The 19,958-nt window shown below is 36.8% G+C and overlaps 1 pseudogene across 1 annotated transcript; it reads left to right on the top strand.

Annotated features, from left to right (window-relative positions):
- The first annotated feature begins 1,288 nt into the window (after window positions 1-1,288).
- LOC306881589 (nucleotidyltransferase MB21D2-like) lies at window positions 1,289-12,461 on the top strand (annotated as a pseudogene). Its single transcript has 2 exons — window positions 1,289-1,487; window positions 11,211-12,461. The product of its transcript is annotated as a nucleotidyltransferase MB21D2-like (transcript).
- The last annotated feature ends 7,497 nt before the right edge of the window (window positions 12,462-19,958 follow it).

The following is a 19,958-nucleotide window of genomic DNA, read 5'->3' as shown; positions in this document are numbered from 1 at the left end:
TAAAATAAAATTACAAAGTCTTGTAGGCTTAAGATCCCATTACAATTGAATAGCCTATTAGTATTAAGATGATGATAAAAACTAAAAACAACAATTTTTTTTCACATTTTAAAAGAATTATAGTAAAGCAAACAGAGTTTACGTATTACAGTAGTATAAGATTCAAAACCCCTATTAAAGAGAGCAATGATTTAAATCTTAATTTCTTTACCATCAACTATTGCCTTGATTCCAACAAAGAAGGCTCTTTTGCCTTCTTTCCGTGCTTTATCGATGGATGGCCAAAGGAGATTCCGCGTAGAATCGTCTTTGACCGTGAGGTCTTCTTTGAAGTACAACTTGTTCTTCTTGAGAAAATCATTTCCTTTTGCTCCTTTCCATGTGAGGTCCCGCGCTGTCCTGGAAGTGAATCTTATTATCACCGGCCGTGATTTCTTTCCCTTGCCACTGTCTGCGTTGGGTCTTCCAACTCGATGAGCAATGTCCACATTGCTGGTCACAAAGTTGCGATCTTCCTCGACAACCACCTCTTTGCAAATGTCCATCACCCGAGTCTTGACGTTATCCTCTGCACATTCGGTCAGCCCCTCCAATCGTAGATTCCATCTCCGACAGTACCGATCCTGGTCGTTTAGTCTGTCCTCCAATTCAGAGATGCGATTCTGGTTTGCTTCATTTTTGCTTTTCAAATCTTCGTTCTCCTTACGAATGTCGAATATTTCTGAATGCACCACTTCCAGCGCTTCCTTTAACAGGTTGATGCTGTTCGAGTTTTCTTTTACCATGTCTTTTATTTCTTCGGATGACTGTCTGATTATCTGAATGATGCTTTGCTGCACCTGACTTAACGTTAAGTCATCCGTTGCATCACCTTTTGCATGTTTTTTCGACGGAGGTGCTTTGGATGGTGTATTTGGAGTCGAATCACAATCTCCTCCCTTTTTCCGTTGACAACTGTAGGAGTGAGTTTCACTAATAAGTCTTTTTCTGTCGCTCTTTGGAGTTCAGTATATCCATCTCTTCAGGGGCTGACATGTCCATGATAACTTACAGACAGTTCTATTCGAGTAAAAACAGTTCACTAACTGTAGTACTTTCTAAAAATCCAATAATACGTGTGACATATTTCTTACATCAACTTTTGTAAGATATACCCAAGGTTATTTTAAGCGCTATAACATGTGCGTCTACTCAAGCCGCCATCTTGGCACCTCCTCAATTCGAGTTACATTCAGGCCCTGTCCCAAATGGAACACTTAGTGTGCACTTTCGATCTTGCGGACTTACAATGGCCGCCGCGTGCGCCTGTCCGTTAAGTCCACGAGACCATAGGGTGTCCCCATTCATAATTTTAGCATTCAAAAGGGTGCTCGTGAGCGCCCCATTTGCGCCCTCGATCCGCACTTTTGCCGAGCTCCACAGCAGAGCTTCTACCCCTACAGTCAAAGCGGCATTACGTCGCGAAAGTGCGGACTCAGAGGAAGAGCGTGAGTCTAGGGAATAACCCCCAAAATTGTGTTTTTTGGTTATTCTTTAAATTTAGACCCTTCTCACTGCAAATTTATTATTAATCTATTGATATTTCTTGCTAAATTTTACATTCATAAATGTAAATTTTCAAAGAAAACTCCTTATTTTTTTATTTTTAGGAAAGATTTTGATATGTATGTAAACTCGTTGAGTAACTCTAATAATTCTATTGCATGTAAGACTCTCTTATGGTGTAAGTCTTATAAGATAACTTAGTATGCTTTGGATTATTGTTTGTTTTATTGTTCTCTCTTTGTCTTTGTAATTGTTGTTTTGTTATTGCATAATAAAAAAAAATAAAGCTTGAGTCTAGGGAAATCTGATATTGATTTTAGTTGCTCTTTTTGTGTCAGTTGCCATGAAACTGTGGCACATTTGTTTTGGCATTGCCCCTTTGTAAAAACATTTTGGCAAAATGTCTATTTTATTGTACAAAACATTGACAGTTATTTTGTTTTGGAAATATGTATTATTTGGTATCTTAGAGAGTAGCAGAGAATAGCACCATCACGTTTGCATGATAAATCTTATTCTTTTATATGCAAAGTTTCATATTCACAAATGTAAGTTCTCCTGCAAAAAAGGAAGGAAATTGAGCATTATACTGATACTATACGTTTTTCTATGAAACAAAAGGCAATTAAAACGTAGAAAGTTTGTAAACGCTTTAATATTTTTGTATAAATCTGTATTAGTAAACAGCCCCTCTAGTGTATAATTGTTTACATCATGTATAATGTTTGTTATATACATGTAATTTGTTTGTTAAGAAAAAAAAAAAGCGTGAGTCTAGGGTGCCATTTGGGGCAGGGCCTCAGCAGAGGTATGTGCAGTTGATCGTTTCATTTCAGTTAGCTTGCCAAGTAAAGGTGTATTGTTTTATTTTTGCATGTTTACCGAAGTTAAAGCCGTTGTTTAGACACACTCGTCAACGTGACCAACGTAAGCCAGCAGCTGCTTGATTAGTCCAGAGTGTGGTATGATTTAATATTGATCAATTCTTATTTTTATTTAATAAAGAATCATTATTCACGTGGATGCCATATACCACATTAAGTTATTTGATTCATAGACTCAGTGTAAAGAATAAAGCAAGGTTTTGACTGATGGGACATGTCTTAAATAGAAGATTATGAAAATACATTTTATTTTTTATTTTTCAAGCAGTCTTTGTGTTTTTGTTTATTGAGGATACACACATTGGAAACCATGCACATTTAATTTAAGTTTGTTTGTGCTGCAGATACTATTTATTTCAGAATTGTGATACTGATGATGTACAAGTAGCTGCCGAGACAACCCATGACCCTGCTATTTCTACGTCACTATCCCTACCACAAGTTATGAGTTGATGTGAATATAGAAGTTTCATCCAAAACAGTCATGTTGCAACCTATCCATGTTGACAGTTTCAACAGATTTTTTCAAGTCATGCATTATTACTACATTTATTTTAGAATAGTACCCAACGTTAAGGCGTAAAGCTTTGTTTTGCATTGATAAATGTTTTTGTTTTGGTTTTATGTCAGAATTAAAACATTCAAAACAAGTCACAAGTTACAGTTGATGTATAATACTTAATTTATTAAAGTTAAAATTTTGTTAAAGTTTTCTGAATACTTTGGGAATATAATGTCATTCAAAGCAGTTAACACCTTGGCGTGTTAACTCTTATACTTTTACAAGAGATGCAGATACAGAAAGAGCAGGAGATAAAGTGATAAATTAACTGAATAAAGCTTACTGAATAATCTTTGCTACATTCCTTTTTATGATCATTCTGTCTTTGTCTGACCAGCATAAATTCCACAACTGTTACCAAGCAAATAAAATTGCTGCTTCCCAACATCATTTTGTGTATTGTATCTCGAAGATTTGTACATCAAAACTCAACATAAGATTAAATATTAACAATAGTTAATCGCAGTAATAAAATATAAGTAAATGAATATTGATTATATTAAGAAATTAATACATAAAGGTAAAGTACATAAAAGACAAAGAGGATTGTAACTCATTGGTCACGTTGAAGTGTGTCTAAACAACGGCTTAAACTTCGGTAAGCATGCAAAAATAAAACAATACACCTTTACTTGGCTAGTTAACTGAAATGAAACATACCTCTGCTGAACCGTAACTCGAACTGTGGTCTCGCGCTGATTACATAACATCCAGGTGGGCACGCCCACAGCGAGTTATGATTGGTCGACTGACAGGCTCAAATCTGATTGGCTAAAGAGTACGAGTGTCCTGCGTGGGAGGAGTTCGCTGCCAGGAAAGTCTCAAAAATACACACACAAATCAATATTATCCGTCTGCAGTATAGGAGGCCACACGTTCAGGACCGCAGTCCCAGGAACGCATTTCCAGGACCCTAGTTTTGGAGGACCGAAAAAAGAGCCATCGAGGCAGTATTTCCACCCAGTTTTAACTTCATTACAGTTTTAGAGTTTTTTTTTTAAGTTTTATTACGCCCAAATACTACTTTCTTTATTGCAATTAAACCTGCATGGTTCTTAGGAATGTTGAGTAATTATTGCGTCTAAGTAGCATAATATAATAACTCAAGTAAAATCAACAAGGAATCATGGTATAGTCTTTTCAGTCACTAGATCAAGCACATTTTCAAGTACAGAGGGAAGACACAAGGATGACTCTGGGGGTAGATTTAAGATTGTGTATATTTTATAAAACAATATAATACAAGTTGAACTTTTTTTTTTAATTAATTCAGTTTCATTACATAATAGCACAAGGCAAACATAGAGGAATGTTGGACATTTCAAAAGCATTCAAAACAGAACAACAACAACAAAAATGAATACAAACATTTAAATTAAACAATAAGATAAAAAAGAGGATAAAAAAATAAAAACAAAAGTTATACATACATTAGGGCAGTTACATCAATTTGAAAAGCTTTAGAATTTGTATTATTTTTTATAAGCTTCTTATTTGGTGATCTCATATTAGAAAGGGTTTCAAAGTATATTTTAAGATCAGTGTTACAAAATGTAATATATGATGGTTTCTTTTGAATTACTTTTGACTTATGAATATAAAACTTTGCTAAGATAATTAACAGATTGATCATGTAAATTTGTTTATCAGAAAAAGATGGGTTTTGAAAACAAAGTAAAATACTTTATAGAATGAGGTTCTAAATTAAGGGCTTTGTTTACTTTTTTTGTTATGTCTACTTTAAAGTCAACCCAAAATGAAATAGAAAAAGGGCAAAAGAAAAATAAATGTTCAGTATCTTCAACATGTATTTGACAAAAGGTACATTTATCACAAACACTATGAATATATCTGCTAACAGTTGCATTTACAGGATAACATCTGTGAATAATTTTGTAAAGTACTTCTTTTACTTTATTAGAAATTACATATTTATATGGTAAGATCCAAATGCTATGCCAAGATATACAATGAGGTTTAAACCATTTTGATTTAAATGGAGGATTGGATCCAACATTAAAGGAGTTTCTTATAAAGTTGTTATTATCAAAAAAGGAAAGACCATTTACAAAATGTTGGGGATTTTGTAGGTTTATATCATTGATATTTACACCTGAGAATTTGGTTAAAATTATTATACCACTGGGAATAGCCTTAATTACTTTGTTATATTCTTTTTCGTTTACAAAAAAGCCATATTTTGTAATAAAATTAGGGTAAGTGTATAATTGCCCATTCTTGTCAATAAGCTGGTTTACGATTAATATGTTATGCTGAAGCCAATTCTCCATATACAATGACCTGTTATTATAAATGATATTACCATTGTTCCATATAAAACACCTGCTAGGAGACAAATTGTCTTTGTACAAAAGTGACCATTAAAGTAATGCTTGTTTGTGATAATTGGCCAAAGCAATAGGAAGTTTGCCAGTTATATAAGGACACTGCAACAAAAAATTGAACCCCCCAAGTTTTTTAAATAAATGATATGGGACAATATTTAAAATACTTGTTAGATTTTTTAAAAAGCTTTTAAGCCAATTAATTTTTAAAATTTGGTTGAAAATCGTAAAAATTAAGAACATTTAACCCACCATCAGATAAAATTCTTCCTTGAATAGAAAGATTTCTCATCAACCATGAATTATACCTCTTTCTCATGTTTTCGATAACAGGTATAAAATTTAAGTTGACCATTGTATCAGTATTTTTAGAGATTTTGATTCCCAAATAGTTTTTAACAGGAATATTACACACAGTGGATAGGTTATTTTTAAGCTGTAGGATCTCATATTTAGACAAATTTAAGTTCAATCCAGAGAATTTTTAAAAATCATTAATAATATTTAAAGCCAGAGGAACCTCAGAACTATCACCAAGAAAAATTGTTGTGTCATCAGCAAGTTGCGATATTTTAATTTGGCATTCATGAATTGCAATACCCTTGATGGAATGTTGATTTATCATATTACTTAAAACTTGAGCTACAACCAAGAGAACTTGAACACACACAAAAAAAAAATTGTTCATGATGTGAACCACATAGAAAGGACTTCATGGACAACGTCTTCACTGACTCCTAAGAGAGAGAAAGAGAGAGAAGTGAATGAAATAAGGAACATTTAGTTGAACATGTTCTACTCTCTAATTTAAAATTTTATATTTAAAAGATCTTAGTTACCACAGAGCGCACACACATATACAATACAAAAATAATTATATACATTTTCATACCAGTTAATGTTCATAATAATATTGCTGCATACTGTTCAAAGACTTGGAAAATAAATATTTTGATGTTGTGGGAACAAAGGTTCTTGAAACATTCATGTCAATAAAGCCCATCTGAACTGAGAAAATAATAATAGAGAGAGAGATGCAAGAAATCATATTATTGGCATGACTTTTCCTGACCTTTAAATGTTTAAAGAACACATTGTGATGTATGCAGCAGTACTACCTACCACCTGGATGCTCTCCCCTCTTTTCTCAATTGTGTCTCTATCACCCTATTAAATTCTTCCACTTCACTGAAATAGTAAATTGAGAACATAATCACTGCTAGGTTAACAGAAATACTGTTAACGCTAAAAAAAAAAGGATACAATGGACATTGTATAAAAACAATTCCATTTTCCATTCTTACCTGTGATGATAGTCAAGACCAGAGAGGAAGGCCCGCTCAGCATCCCGCAGAGACAAATTCTGCAGCCCAGCCAAGCCATATATGATGGCCTATCAAAAGAAAATTGTTAATTGAAATATAGCATAAGCTAGAATATACACTAGTGTTCGAAAGGGCAGAAACATGCTCAATACATTATATTGTTATGCACTTCATAGAGTACAGTACACAGTAAATGACACAATCTAACACGTGGTGTTTTAACAGTCAATTATTATGATGGCCTCTCTGTTATGTCTGACTATTAAAATGTCATATGTCTCAACCAACATAATAAAACAATGTCAAAATGAAGAGACGTACTCATAACATGTATTGTGGGGTAACGTTAAACAGGCTGACTGTGAGCATGTGACAGTTAAAATATTAAGATTATTTTAATTTAATTAAAATGGAAAAACAATGAGTAATTAAGCTTTCACAACGAACGTGCTACAGTTTATTGTGCTGTCAATAAGTCAACACAGACTTATCATGCAACAGTTTCGTTAAATTAATGTGCTAACAATTCATTTTACAGCATTAGAGGCTAATATATGATGGCTATGCATTCAAGACTATTTAGCAAATCACGATCACTTCAGCTACGACAGTGGTTCTCAAACTTTTTTGGTCATTCCCCACTTTAGACAAGGGGGAATTTTAAAGCCCCACCTGCCCCCATCGCCCCAACACAATGCTAATGAAATGCGCAACAAGCTTAACATGTTCCAATTTATTGAACTAACAAGTAGTATCAGAGTAACAAGTTGTATCTAAAATACAAACTATATACATAAAATAACAGAAAGTTCAAAAATAAAGAAAATAAAAGTGCAGCTGTGTCATCATAACTTGCATGAAATTAAAAAAATAGAGAAAATAAAAGTGCAGCTGTCAAAATTTTTACTAATTTCAAAAATAGAAAAGATATAAAAGTGCCACTTTGCAATCTGTAAAAAGAAAAGAAGAGAAATCCATTCGGCAGGTTATCCCTGCATTAGTGGCTGCAATTGTTTTTTTCAAGGTGACTGTTATTTTATAACATTCCCGCTTAATGTTTCCATGGCGATGCGTCATATTTGTCACGTGACACACCGCAGCCACAATAACACTGTATGATCAGATCGCCTTAATTTCCTTTTTCCTTTTTTATTTCAAAATATTCACAAAGTTGCTTACCATGTCATCAACTATCTTATATTCCGATTCTCAAAAATGTGTAAGTTAGTGTGTTTGGTCGTTTAAAAACCTTTATAAATAATCTTGATCACGTGAGATGGGCGCCACCATGTTTCATTGCGACTCAGTTCAGAGAGTCCTGTCTGTCATCAGTTTCTCCCGAAGTACATGCAAGAAAGTGTCTGGTGAACTCCGAGAAGAATAGAGTAAACTTTATAGTTGCTTCCACTATGTTTGTCTGATGTGAATAACACACGTCGTCAAATTATATTTGAATAGATTGTTATTGCTGCTTCCACAGACATCAGTGTGTATTTTACAAACTCCAAATGTATTGTTTTACTAGTGCTTATGTGTATTTAAATGTCTGAAACCTAAAATAAACATTATTAGGTTGAAAACAATGCATAGTTGTGATATATGACAGCGCTGAGCGCGTCCCTCTCTGGTTCAGCACCAGCCAACGCGCGAAAGCACAATTTGAATCTGGCAGTTATGTCACGTCACTGAACATTCTAAATTCCATATCTGGGACCGTACTCTCAGGAGCACAGAAATAAAAATCCCATATATGGGACCAAACCGGATACCGCTCAAAAGGTTAAACATTTCATTTGTAACTATGAATACAAAAATGAAACTGAAATGACGTGTTGACACCGCGCAGTCACTCTCTAGTCTAGTGCGTGGTCTTGCTCCAGATTCCGGAAGATTTGATCTCACGTTACCATATAAGGCATAAAAAGGAAAATTTCCTCCAGTTTGGCGCTCCCCACCTGTCACATCTCTATTCCCCACCAGTGGGGCGCGCCCCACAGTTTGAGAAACGCTGAGCTACGTTAACTTTCCAATGAAATGCATCACAATTGATTTTAATGTTAAACAAATAAAAATTGATTCACATTTGATACTCACACTCTGATTGTCATCCATCTTCGCTGGTCCTCTAATTCGGTAGGTGGCGTTGTCACTAAAAACCCAGGATCCTAGAAATGCGGTCCTAGGACTGCGTTCCTGAAAATGCAGCCTCCGGTTTTGCAGGCAGATGCTACTCACACAAATCCAAGGTGATCATTCACAGTCCATGATACACTTGTAAATTTTAAACATTCAAAATTTTTGTACACAATTTTGTACATCTGTGAATTGTTTTGCATTTGTGAAACGTATTTTATGAATATATATTCTTATTTTGTGCACGTGAATTGGTTTTTGTGAGTAATTTTTTTTTTTGTGCACGTAAATTGGTTTTCATGCATGTGAATTTGGTTGTATGTGTGCATCGTGTTTTTTGCGTGAATTATTATTGAGACCAATCCGCTTCCATAGGGAAGAGCTATATTTGAGTGGATCCCATTCCTCAAAGGAGACAGATAAATCTCAGCTTAAAGTGGGCCTGGATGCTGAAGAACAATTTCACATGCATGAGAACATTAAAGGTGCAGTAGGACATGCTAACTTAAGCCTGATAGCACTGAAAGCGAAGGTCCCACCCTCCCTGCAATCGCCGTCCAAAGCCAAGCGCCCTGAATGCATAAGCTCATTACTACATCAGCGGTTCCCAATTCCAGTCCTTGCTAAACTTCAACGGATTTCCCCTGCTCAGGGAATTGGGAGCAAAGAACACTGTGTAGGGAGCATGTCAATTGGAACACAGTTCATGCAGGTAGCTCTCTTCTAACGAGCTGGTTATCTGATTCAGGTGTGTGTTAACTAAGTGAGACATGCAAAATATGCGGGCGGGCGTTGGGGCGCGAGGACTGGAATTGGGAACTGCTGGGCTACATCATGTGTCATTCACCGGTGAGAAAACTTTATAGTACAGTTAGTATAAGTGCTACAATACCAGGAAAGAAGATCGGGTTATTGATGTTTGTCTGCCATTCTCGCTCTGTCTGCAATAGCTTACGTGAACGCGCTTATTACATATCCTGTCTGCCGAACAGGGAGTGCAGAGATATGCAAATACATTCATTGACAGGCAGGTAGGAAAGACAATTAAAATGCTCGGACCGAGCATTTTCATTGGACGAAAATTTATTGGTCCTATGCCTTCCACAGAATATATAAATACATATAAATACATTTAGACCACTTAACCTAATGATTGCTATCGGGATGTGAAGAGACTTTCAACCAGCATAACAAAAAATGTTTCTGAAGACAATCACCTATTGCACCTTTAAACTGCCAGCTGCATCTATACTCAGTAACTGATTGTATGTCTCCCTCTATGCTCTAAAAACCAGCATAGACACACAATAGAATGTAAACAACTCTAAAGAAAGTCACATTCCTCCGTTATTGATCTGCCTCTTTTTTCAAGTGCTGGTGTTGACTTTCAGGTCCTCTTATTGATCCACTGGAAATAGACGCCAAAGGAGAGTGCTCTGCTGTCTGCAGTTAAGTGGAAGACCTTTGGTCACATGACAGGAAGTGTGCAGTAGCACAGTGGTTCGAAAACTTGGTAGGGCAGCATTATTTTATAATGTTTGGTTAGACTTTTAGCAAATTTAGAATGATTCAGTTAGAATCGTAATGCAATTTTATTCAGTTTAAAAAATGTGTAAACAACAAACAATGTGCAATATATGCAAACAACGAGCAAACTGATAATTTACAGTAGAGAAAACATTAGTTAATGCATTTCATATGTGTGTACACACACACACACATATATATTATTGGTCAAAGTTAAAATTAATTGAAAATAAATATTAAAATGTTTATACAATTATCAGCTGTTTCAGTGCACCAGACAACTGCTTTGCACAGTCTGACTTTTGTTGATGCTAGGAATTAAACCACATCATGTTGGTTCATCTGACCAGAGGCAATATTGTCAACTTTATTCCACATACACTATTTGAAGAGAACTAAACTGAGCTGGACTATGATGTCACTGAATCAATGATAAACTGACTTGGGGCAGTTGTGGCCTAATGGATAGAGAGTTGGACTTGTAACCCGAAGGTCGTGGGTTTGAGTCTCAGGTCCGGCAGGGTTTGTAGGTGGGGGGAGTGAATAACCAACACTCTCTCCACCATCAATACCACGACTGAGGTGAGACCCTTGAGCAAGGCACCGAACCCCCAACTGCTCCCCGGGCGCCGCAGCAATGGCTGCCCACTGATACAGGTGTATGTTCACTACTGTGTGTACACTTGGATGAGTTAAATGCAGAGCACAAATTCCGAGTATGGGTCACCATACTTGGCCACACACCACTTCCCTTTCCCTTAACTGAAAAAGAGTTTTAGAGCTGCTCTACAGCAGAATTTTGTTTCCACTATTGACACTATTTTCCTGTTTAACACTGTTAAGCTGCTTAGACATAATCTGTATTGTATAAAATGCTATATAAATAAAGGTTACTTAACTAGACTCTGTTTTGTCTCTGTTTTAGGCATGGTGCAAAAGCTGGACCAAAAATTGCCTGTCGCAAATGAGTACCTGTTGTTGTCTGGTGGTGTGCGAGAAGGTGTGGTGGACATGGATCTCAATGAGCTTGGCATCTACAACCGTGGCTCAAACTATGACATGGCCTTCACCCTGTTGGTTCCTGCACTTAAATTGCACGACCGGAACCAGCCTGTCACGCTGGACATGCGCCACTCAGCACTTGGTCACTCTTGGCTCAGCTTGCGACTTTTTGACAAGGGTACCATTAACCGTTGGCGGGACTGCTGCACGCTTACTGATCATCTGAATGGCACCACCAACTACTAATTCTCACCTACACTGGTAGCCGACTGGTTCCAAGAAGCTGTTGGACTAGTACTGGCAGAGTTACAGCGCAAGCCACAAAGAGCGAGTGGAGCGAGTTGAGCATCACATCACGCTGCTCACTATAGTTTTAGGTGTGGGCAGCAGCCACATGCTTTATGACATTGTTCCTGTGGTGTCTTTTAAAGGCTGGCCAGCAGTTGCTCAGAGCTGGTTGATGGAGAACCACTTCTGGGATGGCAAAATCACAGAGGAGGAGGTTATCAGCGGCTTCTATCTGCTGCCTGCCTGCTCAGCCTCTGGTTGCAGAAAGAACGAGTGGCGTCTCTCTTTTGCCCGCAGCGAGGTTCATTTAAAAATGTGTATCTCACCAGGCCTCATGCAAGCTTACCAGGCATGTAAGGCAATAGTTATTAAGCTACTAGCCCAACCTACATCTATCAGTCCCTATTACTTGCGTAGCATTATGTTGTGGGCCTGTGACCGACTACCTGCAAGCTATTTGTCACAGGAAGACTATGTTGCGCATTTCCTTCTAGGTCTCATAGATGACCTACAGCACTGCCTTGTCAACAAGACCTGCCCTAACTATTTCATCCCACAGTGTAACACGTTGAAGCACCTGTGTAATAAGACTGCTATGTTTCACGCTCGTAAGCTAGCGCTACTACGCTCGGATCCAGTGATCCATGATCTGGCATTGTTGTGCGCTAAGAAAACAAATATAACGACTTTAACAATTTCTTCTCCCCCAAGTCACTGTCCTCCACCATTAATGAGAGTGTCAGGACGCATGCGCATGCTTTCCTCTGCTTGTAAACAAGGGCGCAGCACATGCATGCTCGATGTCAGCAGCTTCACACGCATGCATCTCGGTACTCTCAATAATGGCTGAGGATGCTGACTTCAAGGAGAAGAATTGTTGAATAATCGTTATTTTAGTTTTCTTTGTGTACAAAAAGTATTCTCGTAGCATCGTAAATTATGGTTGAAACACTGTTGCCACATGGACTATTTTTACAATGTACTGGGCCTTTTCTGGGCCTTGTGGTAGGACCCTTGCTGTCTATGGAGGGTCAGAGAGCTCTCTGATTTCTTTAAAATATATCTTAATTTGTGCGCCGAAGATGAAAAATTAAGGTTTTCTGGGTTTGAAACAACATGAGGGTGAGTAATTAATGACAGAATTTTCATTTTTGTGTGAACAAAACCTTTCTGAGAGATAAGCAAGTTCAATGTCACACATTAATACAACATTATGAACTAGTGTCATTCAATCTGCTTCATCAGTAGCTTTACCTTGATGAATTTCACATGATCACATGCTTGTCTAGCTGTCTTTTGCGGCGTTGACTTGAGGGTGGCAAAAGGTGAACCAACACCAGAATGGAAGACATGTCGCTGGCCCGTTTCAATAAAGAGGTTCAACCAACTCTGAGTTTAAACTTGAAATAAGAGTTGACTTACTCTGAGATGGGAAACTCAGAGTTTTTGGTTACAGAACAGCTGAACTGAGTTAGTTTACTCAACTCTGAGTAGGTTGACCCTGAGTTAAGCGCGTGCACCACAACTATGAAAAGTCATGATCAGCGGAGCGCCGAAATTACGATTCACCATGGCAACAGCTCCCGCCAAAAAGACGTCAGCGTGCGTACTTCTGTCAATGCGTAACTTTAATTCTTAATAACTGTCAATAACTGTTATAATATTAGAGGCGAAAACTGTAAATTATTGAACTAATATTAATATTAATGGTATCCCATGGCCACAAAAAAAAAAAAAAAAAGAACGTGGCAGCGGCTAAAAATTAAGTATAAAAACACAATTCAATCCAGGTAAAGCTTTAAACATGAAAGGTTCATGGGTGTGGGCTAAATGACTTTATAAACATTTGACATTAAATTTCATTCAATGTCTATTTCAATGTGCTGCAGCTTTTTCTACATAGTCTAACACTCTTTTCACATAATTAAATATTCTTTAATCCAACCTGTTACATTTCTTAATTAGAGTAATAAAATTAACTACTGACTTGTCGACAGCAAGAAGGCAGAGGGAGAACCAGTGCACCAGCACCACTGACAGATCAAGAGGAGATGGTCAAGTATTGGAAGAATTCTAAAATCCAAAAGTAAAAAGAAAAACTTTTGCTTTTGTATTAGGAAATAAAGATGACCAAAACAAATGGTGAATAATTTGTGTTGTAGTGGTGGTTACGGCTCGTACTACTCCATCTGACATCCTTCCATTCCATACAGTAATCAGTTCCATTTTCAAAAGGTGCGATGGTGGGGATATGCTTGTCATCAATGCATCCAACCACCGTGGAAATCCTGAAGGAAATTCTGATTATTGGGTTACTTCCAGGGGTCACAGAAAGATGTTATCAAGTGAACGTCATTTATCAGATTAGCCTCATTTAAACCGATTTCTACACCACTGACCTACAGTCCTGTGATGCTCCTCTTTGAGGATTTGTAATTCTCAGAAAGAGCGTGAGAGCGATGCACACTTTCCTTAAAATCTGCAAACAGGACATAATGTGCTCTGCATCTCCGATGTTTTGAAGAATTTAAAATATGAATATGGTGTAAAAAAATTATAATAAAATAAATAATATAAGGTATTTAGTCTTGTTCCCATGAAGGAAAAAAAAAACTAAGTGATTTTTTTATTTTATTTTGCAAAATATCCTGGTAATGGGCTAATAAATTAAAAATAGCTTATTCTTGTTTCCGTTTTCATTAAGATTATGTTTCTTACCCTATGGAGAACAATTTTATATTTTAACAAGACTAAATATCTGGATAATTTTTCATCTATAAAAAATGCTTTGTAACTTCTTAACCAAGAATTATTTTAATATTTGTACTTGAAATAAGACAAAAATACTCAGTAAGAAAAGCAATTTTGCAGCATGAATGAATGAATAAGGTATTTAAACTTCGCTAACACTATAAAAGGGGGAGGAGACCGAAAGAAACTCTGGGTATACTGAAGAAAACCTGCTCCCGACCAGGTTAGGTTCACAGAGTAAGTTACCACGGTAACTGACTCTGAGTATAAGTTACTTCTCTTTCAGAAACGGGCTTGACTTACCCTGCTTTCCCGGGTTTGACAAACCTAACATTTTGAAAAAGAAAACCCAGAGTTTCCCTCATTTCAGGGTTAACATACTCAGAGTTTTCACTTAACCTCCTTCCTGAAATGGGGCCCTGGAGACAGGGAAAACAAAATAAACAATTTTGTTTTTAGGTTTTAAGTTAGGAGTTGAACATATCCTCCTGCTCATTTTAACTTGACTTCATTGGAAGATCTGCCAATACAAATACATTAACCACTCCAGTACTTTAGTTTATGCTGCACACAGATTCAGTATTATATAACCGCACATTCATGACCAAGTGTTGATGACTACAGATGTGAGGATGAATTGAGCTGAAACCTCTACAAGTATTGAAATTAAGTTATACAGTTAAACTTTATCAACAAAATGATTTTGTTATTCAGAGTCCCAAATGAAAACAATTTCTAACTAAATCAGCAACTCCTGTACTAGGCGCTTGCGAAAAGATCAGGGTAGAAATGTTTGAAAATAAATCAATAAAGATTGAGAGGCGACATCTACTTACATAACCAAACTTGCTCCTGGGGTCAACCAAGTATGGGAATAGAGAGATGATTCCCATTGCACATTCTTCTTTTAAACTTCGGGATGGACTTGTTCTACACACACAAACATAAACCAATTACAGCCCATAACATCAATTTACAAAGTACTTTATGAACAACCTATCCATGTTCATTTGTCAAATGTGCGGACATGAGGGCTACTCTTTAAGATATCTTCAAACATCTAGAGGGAGGACTAATGTAATATTGAGCAGAGATGAGAAATTAGCAATTGACAAGTGTATATAGCTCCACATATATTTAATATTTAAGTCATTCTATATACATGTAATTCAGAGGCAAGACTGGTAATTCTTATTTGGGCAAGACAACGTTCCTCAACGTTTTTCAGGAGGACTTCTAATCAGCATTGCTGGGTCATCAGACTCTGACGTGATAATGAGTTTGAGCTTAAAGAATCTTCAATATAAACCATCTGATTATCTGTTCATACTACTTTGATAGCATGCTATACAACTATTGAGAATTAATTCAATAGACACTTTAGCCAATGCAAATCAGTGGATTGGGGAATATTGCTAAGAATAAAAACAAAAGTTGATAAGCACGTCAAACAATTTACCGTTGAGACTTGCTGTGCCTGGGACACCAAGGTCCTGTCATGTCAGGAGGTAGTCGAATGCTTCCTCATCAACCTCTTTCTTTGACTCATCAAAGACTTTAACATCCATTGTAGGATGAACTGCGCTGGAAGACAAACCATTGGCAAACTGACAAAGGCCAGCAATGCCAAAGGAAGTAAGAGAGTTATTTTTATTCAACATAAGACACAATCATACACTAATTATATTACTATTTGAAAAAATCAGAGGGAAAATAATTAATGATATTAACAATGTTAAAGTTTATTTCTTACCACATTCCAAAAAACATTTCAAATGTAAAAGGTTTTGAAGAAAATATATTTCCTTGAACTTCATTCTGACAATGTTGTTGGTTTGCATCCTGAAGGAATCAAAAAGACAAAGTTAAACAAGGCGATAACACTCACAGTGAAATGAATGGATAACAATCACATGAAAAGAATGAAAAGAATAACACTCACATGAAAAGAACATTCATTAGTGCACTACACAACATGAGTTATCTTTGTTCACTAATGTGTTTTTCATTTGTAATTTCTGTCCAATAGTTCTGTTAAAACATGGTGCTCAATAGCTCTATTTGGACGGTAATGGTTTCTCATGTAGATGTCTATAAAAATAAATCTGCATGGTACTTCAGTGATGAAACCCATGTATTCAGATGCCGATTTATTAATGGAGAAGCGAGTTTTGTGATCCTACAAACCTGGAAACGCGCTGCTCATGTGGTTGCATGATTGTCTGCCATAAATACAGTAGGCTATGCTTGGAAAAATATGAATAATTTCAGATTTAATTTAACAATAAGAAAATATTATAATATAATTTTTATTATGTGATTATTTAAATCTCCTGTTTTAAAAATAGGAAGACAGACATGCAATTGAAAGGTTTTTTTTTTTTTATCTCAAAGTGATGGATGTAATTTTAAAATTTAATAATAAAAGTAAGTTAATTCAGCCTTATATTTAACATGAGGTAAACATACATTTCTTGGTTTATAGCTTTAAGTGAAGTGAAGTGACATACTGTCAAGTATGATGACCCATACTCGTAATTCGTGCTCTGCATTTAACCCATCCAACGTGCACACACACAGCAGTGAACACACACACACCGTAAACACACACCTGGAGCAGTGGGCAGCCATTTATGCTGCGGCGCCCGGGGAGCAGTTGGGGGTTCGGTGCCTTGCTCAAGGGCACCTCAGTCGTGGTATTGAGGGTGGAGAAAGCGCTGGGCATTCACTCCCCCCACCTACAATCCCTACAAGCCCGAGACTCCAACCCACAACCTTTGGATTACAAGTCCAACTCTCTAACCATTAGGCCACGACTTCCCTTTAATGTATATTATTAACATTGTATTGCTGTACGGCCCATTTCAAATGTTTATCTGTTTTTTCCCTCTTTCTCCTCTCACTGAGGAGGAGAGCTGATGAAATATTGTTCTTGTAAATAGCTTACTTCCCAGCATTTTAGTAATAAAAGTGTACATTAAAAATGCATGCAAATTACAGTGAAGCGCAAAAGTTATCGTATGGTGGTCCGCAGTGGTCAAAGGATTCAAACGGTGAAATTTGAATTGAAACCCAGATATTATGCAATAAAATCACAGACTAGCCCCAAATGTTAAAAATACCTTGTGTTCCCATGAGAAACAGTTAACATACCGTCCGAAATAGAGCTAATACACATCGAAATGGGCTCCAACAACCCAATTAAGGCTAACCTTAACTTAACTCTTTACCAAGTCAAATACATGTGGTGGACAACTCGAGCCACTCGTCACAGTAGTTTAGTGGACAGACATTGATAGGCAGAGAGATAGCTAATTTCACTGGTGTCAGTTAACGTTCATAATGTCCATAATGTATATGTTACCTATTTGCGTTCAAGATAACTTTGCCTATCTTAGTTCTCAAGCTAACATGAGAAGCGATCTCTGTAATGTTAAAAAAACATGGCAAAGTGATTTGAGCATAAAACAGAGGCGAATATTATTATTATATTATATACGAATATTATTAAGACTTTTAAACTTTACTTACTTTAGCATCCAGCAGAAGCGTATCTTCTCTTCTAAATCCACAAGCAGCAGCGGTCGATGGCCGTGATTAACAGTAATGGTGGATCAACGAAACTGGGAGGAGAACAGTTTGGGGAGGAGTCACCATTATTCTGTAATTTTGCTTCCACTCTACTGACACATTTTACTCTGTACACTCAAAAACAACTATTTTTGAGGAAAAAAAATATTAACTCTGAAAAAACGCAATTTTTCCTGTGTAGAATCTAATTCAGTTATTGGAGAGAGAGATTAACTATAGCTTTGCGAAGCTTGTAAAACTAGTTGAGTCTGTGCGACTGTGTTCAATCTCAGCATCTCTACTAATAGCAAAACTGTAAGTTTAACTGTTTCAGGAACAGTGACTTTACCACATAACTAGAGAGTTTCTGCCTTATTACTTGTCTATTTTCCACTGAACTTGGCACTAAATGCACCGCAGATGAATTCAGGGTGCAAAGACAAAGACCTCCAAAAACCAGACTGACTTAAAAATTAATGACAGTTTTGCCTCGCATTTATCACCACAGGATACTGCTACATTCTTTGCACTGTACTGTGCTCGTTTCATTCTGCTGTTCGCAGATATACACGCTGAGTCAGCGTATTCTGTGACATAATATCCTAGCCTGCACCTTTCCACATAACCACAACACCCCAGTTCCTGATATTAAATGAGTTCATCTACTACAAAAATAGACACATCCACTGTAACCCGTTTTCATGTTATTTAATGCTGACATGTACTATTAAAGTATTATGTACCCAGAGATCCTAAAACAAATCTTTGAGAGGTCATTAAAATTGACCTTTGTATTTGAAATGAATCTGCACCTCTCATATCAGAACAGAACATTGAACTGAAAAGCAGCATCTAGTTCTTTTTTTAACAGCAGATGTAACATAAGCTGTTATTCCCGTCCCTGTACACTGCTGATGCTGCAATTCTTCATTTTTTTGATCAATGACGCCATTACAGTATTGTGCAGGTTTGTGTGCCACTCTGAATTGATCTGAGAAAGTCTTTAAAATTACATTTCTGAAGTTGAAAATAGGATGTAGAGTTGTAATTTGAATGTAAGGAAGTAAAAATGGAAGGAATGGATTCAGTTGTCAATATTTATTTATGCCAGGGTATTTGAGGTAGTTATCTATTGATATCAGTTGTATTATTTTTTCAGTATAAATAAGCATTAGTCAAATTTACAGGAAACAAATTTTGTGGCCAAAATTTAGTTGTGATTGAGCTGAATACAAATGCCAACTCAACAACCAAAGCATGAATTGCCAATTCATGAATTCTTAACTCTGAATATCATCCTTATCCAGAGTTTAGATATTAAGAGTTTGAATATCTTACTTATTCTTATGCTAGGTTAAATCCAGTTATACAAGGGAAATATTACCAGAAGTATTGATTGTGCTGTAGCATGTGCAGTGATTATTCAGAAGCAAAGACTCTTCAACACCACAATAAGTAAACTTATCTGTCGAAAGCAATTTAATACTCTCTCTTTCTCTCTCTCCCGTGTGTCCGGATACAAACTCTCTCATACTCATTCATCAACAGCGCTGTACGCTGTGTAACTACTGCTCTCTGCTTACAGCGAGGTTCAGCACTCTGTCTCTGCCCTTTCCCAGAAGCATAGACGCATCCCGCAACGGCAAACACAAGATATCAAGAGGTTCCTCCAAAACACAGCACGACATGGATAAAGGAGATAAAGGTAAGAAACCGTGGAAGTGTTTATTATTATGCTGGGAGAGAGTGAATGCGCTTTAGAGCTGTTTCAGGAACAGTGGACTGCGGATCTGGTTATACGGAGTATACGGAGCTTGATATGATGCTCAATGCAGTATCCGGAATTAAAAAGCTTGGCGAACTGCGAAAGCTCCTGTACATTTGGACATTCTGTTAGGACGGGATCATTGTTAATGTTATATAGTTGGTGTTGAGTGAGGGGATCATATAAAAGGTGAACATTAGCATAAAAGTGTGTGCCAAGATAGAGGCAGCGACTCTTTGCTCCTCCTGTGCAGATGCTGAG

Source organism: Barbus barbus (assembly GCF_936440315.1).
Source record: "Barbus barbus genome assembly, chromosome: 15".
Taxonomy (NCBI): domain Eukaryota; kingdom Metazoa; phylum Chordata; class Actinopteri; order Cypriniformes; family Cyprinidae; genus Barbus; species Barbus barbus.
Note: the sequence above shows the minus strand (reverse complement) of the source record. Positions and strands in the feature narration are given on the sequence as shown.